We start from the raw sequence: 6,000 nt of genomic DNA, 5'->3' as shown, positions 1-6,000 counted from the left end.
ATGAAAGCTATTGCTGAAAAAGAAGAAAACCAGACAGACGTCTTAGGACAACTAAATAAAGCTGAAGTTTTCACAGTCTCAGCTTGCTTACTTTAGCAGAAAAGGCATGAAAGAAACTGAGATAAGACAGTACAGGAATAAATTAAAGCAATTTTTTCAGAAGACTTTGTGCATTTTTACACATCCTTCGGGTTAAATATTATTCATGATAAACTTTCCCGTTATTCCATATATTTGCTGTCCAAAATGGTGCAGATATAGTTATCTAGAAATGGATATCCTAGATACATATAGTATACTCCAGTGTTGGACAACCTGCTGCCTGTGTGGTGCATGTGGCCCAACAGAGTTCTACATGTGGACTGTACACCTGCTTCTGTGCTCTATTCCCCTACACGTCTTACTCCTTGAGGAGGGGGGGGCACACTTACCAACTCCCCCCACCAAGCACTTTCAGAGCACTGTGAATCAGCTGATTTGTGGCATTCAAGCTCTAGAGGGAGGAGGAGGAGCAGGGATGGGGCACATTTGGAGGAGGCAGCAGGGATGAGGCTGGGCAGGGGTTTGAGGAAAGGGGTCGAGTGGTGCTGGAGTCTAGAGAATAGGGGAGTGTCAATCAGCCCCTGGCAAAATGAGAAGTGACGTGCATTTATGCAGCATTGTGAGAGTCATGCACTCCTACTGCTCCTTTATGTTACTTTTATTGGCAATTTAATTTGCCCATAATAATGGATCACTTTTTGTTGAAAAGGCATGATGAAAAAGATGATTCAAGTGCAATATATTTCATCTTATTCTTGGTGTCATGGTTAGTTCATGTGCCTAATTTCAATCTTGTGGCCCACTGAGATGATGGGGGGGGCATTCGTGAGGCCCACTCACTAGCCTCAGTTGCCCATCACTGGTATACACAGTCAGGATGGCCAAATGGGATGATGGTCAGTCTCTGATTGAACTCCTATCCTCGGATCCGTTAAAGCCCCCTGCTTTCAGTTCTCTGCTCCCTTTAACTTCTTCTGAAATTGCCATTTAAAACTCTATTTTACTTCCTACTTCCTCTTCTCTCCCAGGCTATTGTAGTAGGTTCTGGAGTAATATATCCACATGCCTGCTCCTCTAAGGATCTTCTAGTAAGGCTGATCAATCACCCAGTGAGCCATCTTTGAAACCTGTCACCTGCCCAAGTAACTCCAAAAATCTCAGGAGCCTCTAACTAAATATTTTGTGTTCTTATATCAAAACAAAGTTAATAGATGGTTCTTTTAAAAATGTAGAAGGTGATGTACTATTATCATTACAGTTATTATTGAGGAGTGAATAATGTGGTTACAACAGGAACCTTTTCAATAACCTTCTACCTCTTCAAGTAAGAAGTGAGAGATCTTTAGACAGACAGGGATCTTTAGAAGGATTTCAGTCCCTGACAAAAAATGGGAATTAAGAGCTTTATTTCAACCTATTAAAAAGCCAGAGCCAGAGATTATGGTCCTATATATAGATGTGGCTTATGGCTCCACCCCTCAACCATCTAAAATTCATGAATGTTCAAATACAGGGTTGAGGTTTGGCCTGTTTCTAATGAAGAAACCGTTCCCTATTATTTTCCTTCTGCAGTATTTTCTCATACCTCTCTTACCTCACACTTTCTCCTTGTAGAGCCTGGTACCTCAGAGCACTACCATGACATCCTCCACACAATATACTTGGAATGCCTGGAGGTGCCAGAGCAACTGTAGAAATGAGATGGAGAGTAGAGAGCAAGAAAGGAAGCTTGGATGGGCTTTTCCTCAAACATTCTGCAGTCTCTACATGGGCCCAGTGACACATTTCACCTCCTCAGCACCACCTCAGGTGGCGGGAGTTTTCTCAACTCCTGGGTAGAGACAGAGAAATGGGTTCAGCTACCTCCTGTCTTCTCCCATGCTCAGCACATACTTTAGCAGCTCATCTGCGCACCGGGCTGGACTCCGGGGTCCTCAGCAGCTCATTTCCCACTCTGAGATAGCAGATTTGTACCAACAGCTAATATAGCATATCTTGCAGCTCAAATGGCAGCAGTATGTGTGCTGCAATGCTGAGGATTCAGATGCTGGTGATGCATGACTGGGGAGAGATACAGATGTACATAATATAATTTGTTCCACCCCACCCTTTTCTCTTTTAAAAACATCTAAGAAATTACATACGTCACCACTCCTCCTTCCTCCCCCACCCAACATTCTAAGTATGTTATTTATAGACATATAAAAGCAGCATTACAATTTGAAGTGGCTGACACTTTAAAGTCTACTAATTCCAAAGATGAGGACTCGGGCTTTTTAGATAATCACTTCAGCAGAAGGACACGCTCCCTTCTTCACCCTTTTTCTAGCTATTTAGGTTTGAGCAGCACCTGAACTGAATATTCATAAGTGTATATATCCAGAGGATGATTGTGCAGTGTATTTTGCATGCCATGTCATACTTTTCAGTTTTTCTTCCCATTAACATCAAAAGAATGTATATTAAATCCGAGAAACTATGACGCTTTTCAGTCATGCTTTCTCACTAATGTGACCTTTTCACACGTGATCAGATTGGACTTGCTGGAAATGAAATGACTAAAAGGAATATGCAGCTAAGAATAGCACATAAAAAAGAATAAACAGAAAAAAAATCCAACCAAGCTAGACAGAATCGTATCAGACTCTTTCATCAGAATACTATATCTATGACAAAGTGAATCCTTTTTGAGAAAGGCCAATATTAACTAAAATTAATGTATAATATTTAAAATATAGTTTGTGCTATGGCAGATGCTTGTAAAATATCCTTTGGTAACCTTGACAGAGGTTTTAGTATAAATCTCACTCTAACTGCTATTATTTGACAATTCTTGTGGTTAGAATTTTTAAAAGTCCATGGGTAGAAGTTGTGTATATAATTTATGAAGGCAGAGCATACGATGAGCATAATTTGTGAATACAGAACCCCTGATGAGAGTTAAGCCCACAGATTCAGAAATGTGGTCTTACGAACCCCAAAATTCTGCAGCCATTGCCAGTCATCCCAAACCTGCACAATGATGCAGGCCCAGAAGCAGAACTTCATCATCTGCTGCTGCTCCATGAACACCAACGATAACCTTGAATTAGTTCTAATTATGTCCCATAGCAATCTGTCTTCCACAAAATCATCATAGCCCCCACTGATTTGTTTTTTCTTGCAACTCTGCAAATACCAGAAGATTATGCTTCCTGTGCTTACAACTCTCTGACAGTAGTGCAGAGTTGTGCAAGTTCTTTATTTCTGTCAGAGGAGACAGACCACAAGAAGGGCTGCATGGATTTATGGGATTTCAAAAATAAGTGCAAAAACTATGGGACACAGATGATATGGGATGGAGACAGGTGCATGGTAGGAAGTTGACCTCTTGCTCACCCATGTCCTTCTGACTCATTTCTGCCCCACCACGCTTCGTCATCATTTCCCAAAAGTCAGGGCATTGGTCAGAAGTGGGGAAGGGAGAAAGTGAGCATTGCACACTTGAGTATCTACCTAGAGTGCAGTACAATGTGCATCAACAAGCATTTTTGCTGAGTATGTACAGCACTTAGCTAAGGAGCTAGTGATGCTCCCAGGTGGGTGGGCCTCAAACCCACAATCCTAGGGTCCCTAGGCCAAGCGCCTAATCCTTAGACCATGTCTATAGATACCCATGCTTTAATTAACCTAGAGCTTATATATATCCCCTCTCACACTGATCTCTGGGCCTCCTGTATAACACTTGCATTGGCAAAAGTTTATCATATAGACATGACTTGAGGTATTTTAAAAGCTGGGGATCAGATATTCTCAGGAACTGGAAACACTGTTCCCTAGAGTTATTTTGATGGGGAAGTGAGAGATAAAAAGGCATCTTTTAAAAAGTGGAAGTCCAATCCCAGTGAGGTAAATAGAAAGGAACATAAACACTGTCAAATTAAGTGTAAAAATGTAATAAGAAAAGCCAAAAAAGATTTTGAGGAACAGCTAGCCAACAACTCAAAAAGTGATAGCAAAATGTTTTTTAAGTACATTAGAAGCAAGAAGCCAGTGGGGCCCCTGGACGATCGAGATACAAAAGGAGCAATAAAGGACGATAAAGCTATTGCGGAGAGACTAAATGATTTCTTTACTTCAGTCTTCACTGCTGAGGATGTTAGGGAAATTCTCAAACCTGCTCTGTCCTTTGTGGGTGATGAATCTGAGGAATTATCCCGGATGGAAGTGTCAGTAGAGGAGGTTTTGTAACAAATGGAAAAATTTAACAGTAACAAATCACCGGGACCAGATGGCATTTACCCAAGGGTTCTGAAAGAACTTTATAGAGATTTTGCTTGATAGATTTTTACTAATTAGTGAGGCAGGCTCCCAATTAATTAAAGTTTAAAATAGAACAGACTCAAACATAAGAGTTTTCTGCTTCTTCATTTGTACTTGTTTGGTGTGGATCCAGGCAGAAGTGTATTGTAGCAGCAATATACTTATTGAACACAAATAGAGTTTTCACAAATTCATTGTCACATTCACCTCTTCCTACAATTTTATATGCTAGAGAAAAATATAACACGCTGTCCAAAATATTTTGATTTAGTCTTATCTCTATAAACAGACTACCCTCTGGGAAATCCTCTTTAAATTGGGCAGGCAAATGATGCTACAGCCTTATGGAATTCATAAGAGGATATACACCTTGAATCAACTATTTTAGGAAGTGACTAGATTATATTTGACACAGAATTAAAGGGTCGGTGCAAGCATATTCTGTTCAACACAGATTGAAACAAATAGGTAAAACAGAAACAGTCTGGCTTTCCTTATTCATTCTCCCTGAGCACACTAAAATGTAGGAATATGTATTATCATTTCAGTGTGCAGGTATTCTGCGTATAATGCTTATGAGCTCTAACAAACTAATGACTTGAAATTAAAAAAATCCATCTAAATAAGGTGACTACAATACTCACTGTAGCACTTTAAAGACTAACAAAATGGTTTATTAGATGATGAGCTTTCGTGGGCCAGACCCACTTCCTCAGATCAAATAGTGGAAGAAAGTAGTCACAACCATATATACCAAAGGATACAATTAAAAAAATGAACAAATATGAAAAGGACAAATCACATTGCAGAACAGGAGGGGGATGCGGGGGGGGGGGGGGAAGGAAGGAAGGTAAGTGTCTGTGAATTGATGATATTAGAGGTAGGGAGAGTGGGATGTTTGTGAGTTAATGGTATTAGAGGTGATAATTGGGGAAACTGTCTTGGTAATGGGTGAGATAGTTCAAATGATTGTTAAGTCCTTGTTGGCAAGTGTCGAATTTTAACATGAATGACAGTTCAGAGGATTCCCTTTCAAGTGCAGATGTAAAAGGTCTTTGTAGCAGAATGCAGGTGGTCAAGTCATTGAGAGAGTGTCCTTTCTGGTTAAAATGGCAAGAAACTGTTTTCTCTTTGTGATCTTGTCTGATATCTGTTTTGTGGGCATTAATCCTTTGGCGAAGTGTCTGAGATGTTTGTCCAATTATCACCTCTAATACCATTAACTCACAAACATCCCACTCTCCCTACCTCTAATATCATCAATTCACAGACACTTACCTTCCTTCCTCCCCCCCCCCCCCCCCGCATCTCCCTCCTGTTCTGCAATGTGATTTGTCCTTTTCATATTTGTTCATTTTTTTAATTGTATCCTTTGGTATATATGGTTGTGACTACTTTCTTCCACTATTTGATCTGAGGAAGTGGGTCTGGCCCACGAAAGCTCATCATCTAATAAACCATCTTGTTAGTCTTTAAAGTGCTACATTGTCCTGCATTTTGCTTCAACTACCCCAGACTAACACGGCTACATTTCTATCACTATTCTACAATACTCACGTTTGATTACAAGTAGACTAAATGCCAATCACAACAAACACAGTTAAAGAGACTGAAGTAGAAAGTATTTTCTGAGTATTAATGAATGTCTAGTGATAA

General features: G+C 40.1%; 1 long non-coding RNA gene across 1 annotated transcript in view; it reads right to left on the bottom strand.

Moving 5' to 3' along the window:
- Nucleotides 1-1,878: 1,878 nt before the first annotated feature.
- LOC142829455 (uncharacterized) overlaps nt 1,879-6,000 on the bottom strand; it is a 111,853-nt gene continuing 107,731 nt past the window's right edge. Inside the window, exon 3 of the long non-coding RNA XR_012903871.1 lies at nt 1,879-2,103. This is a non-coding gene — a long non-coding RNA (uncharacterized LOC142829455). The remainder of the gene's footprint in view (nt 2,104-6,000) is intronic.

Source organism: Pelodiscus sinensis, chromosome 5, assembly GCF_049634645.1.
Source record: "Pelodiscus sinensis isolate JC-2024 chromosome 5, ASM4963464v1, whole genome shotgun sequence".
NCBI classification, from domain to species: Eukaryota; Metazoa; Chordata; order Testudines; family Trionychidae; genus Pelodiscus; species Pelodiscus sinensis.
The sequence above is the reverse complement of the archived record's forward strand: the minus strand, read 5'-3'. Positions and strand labels throughout refer to the sequence as shown.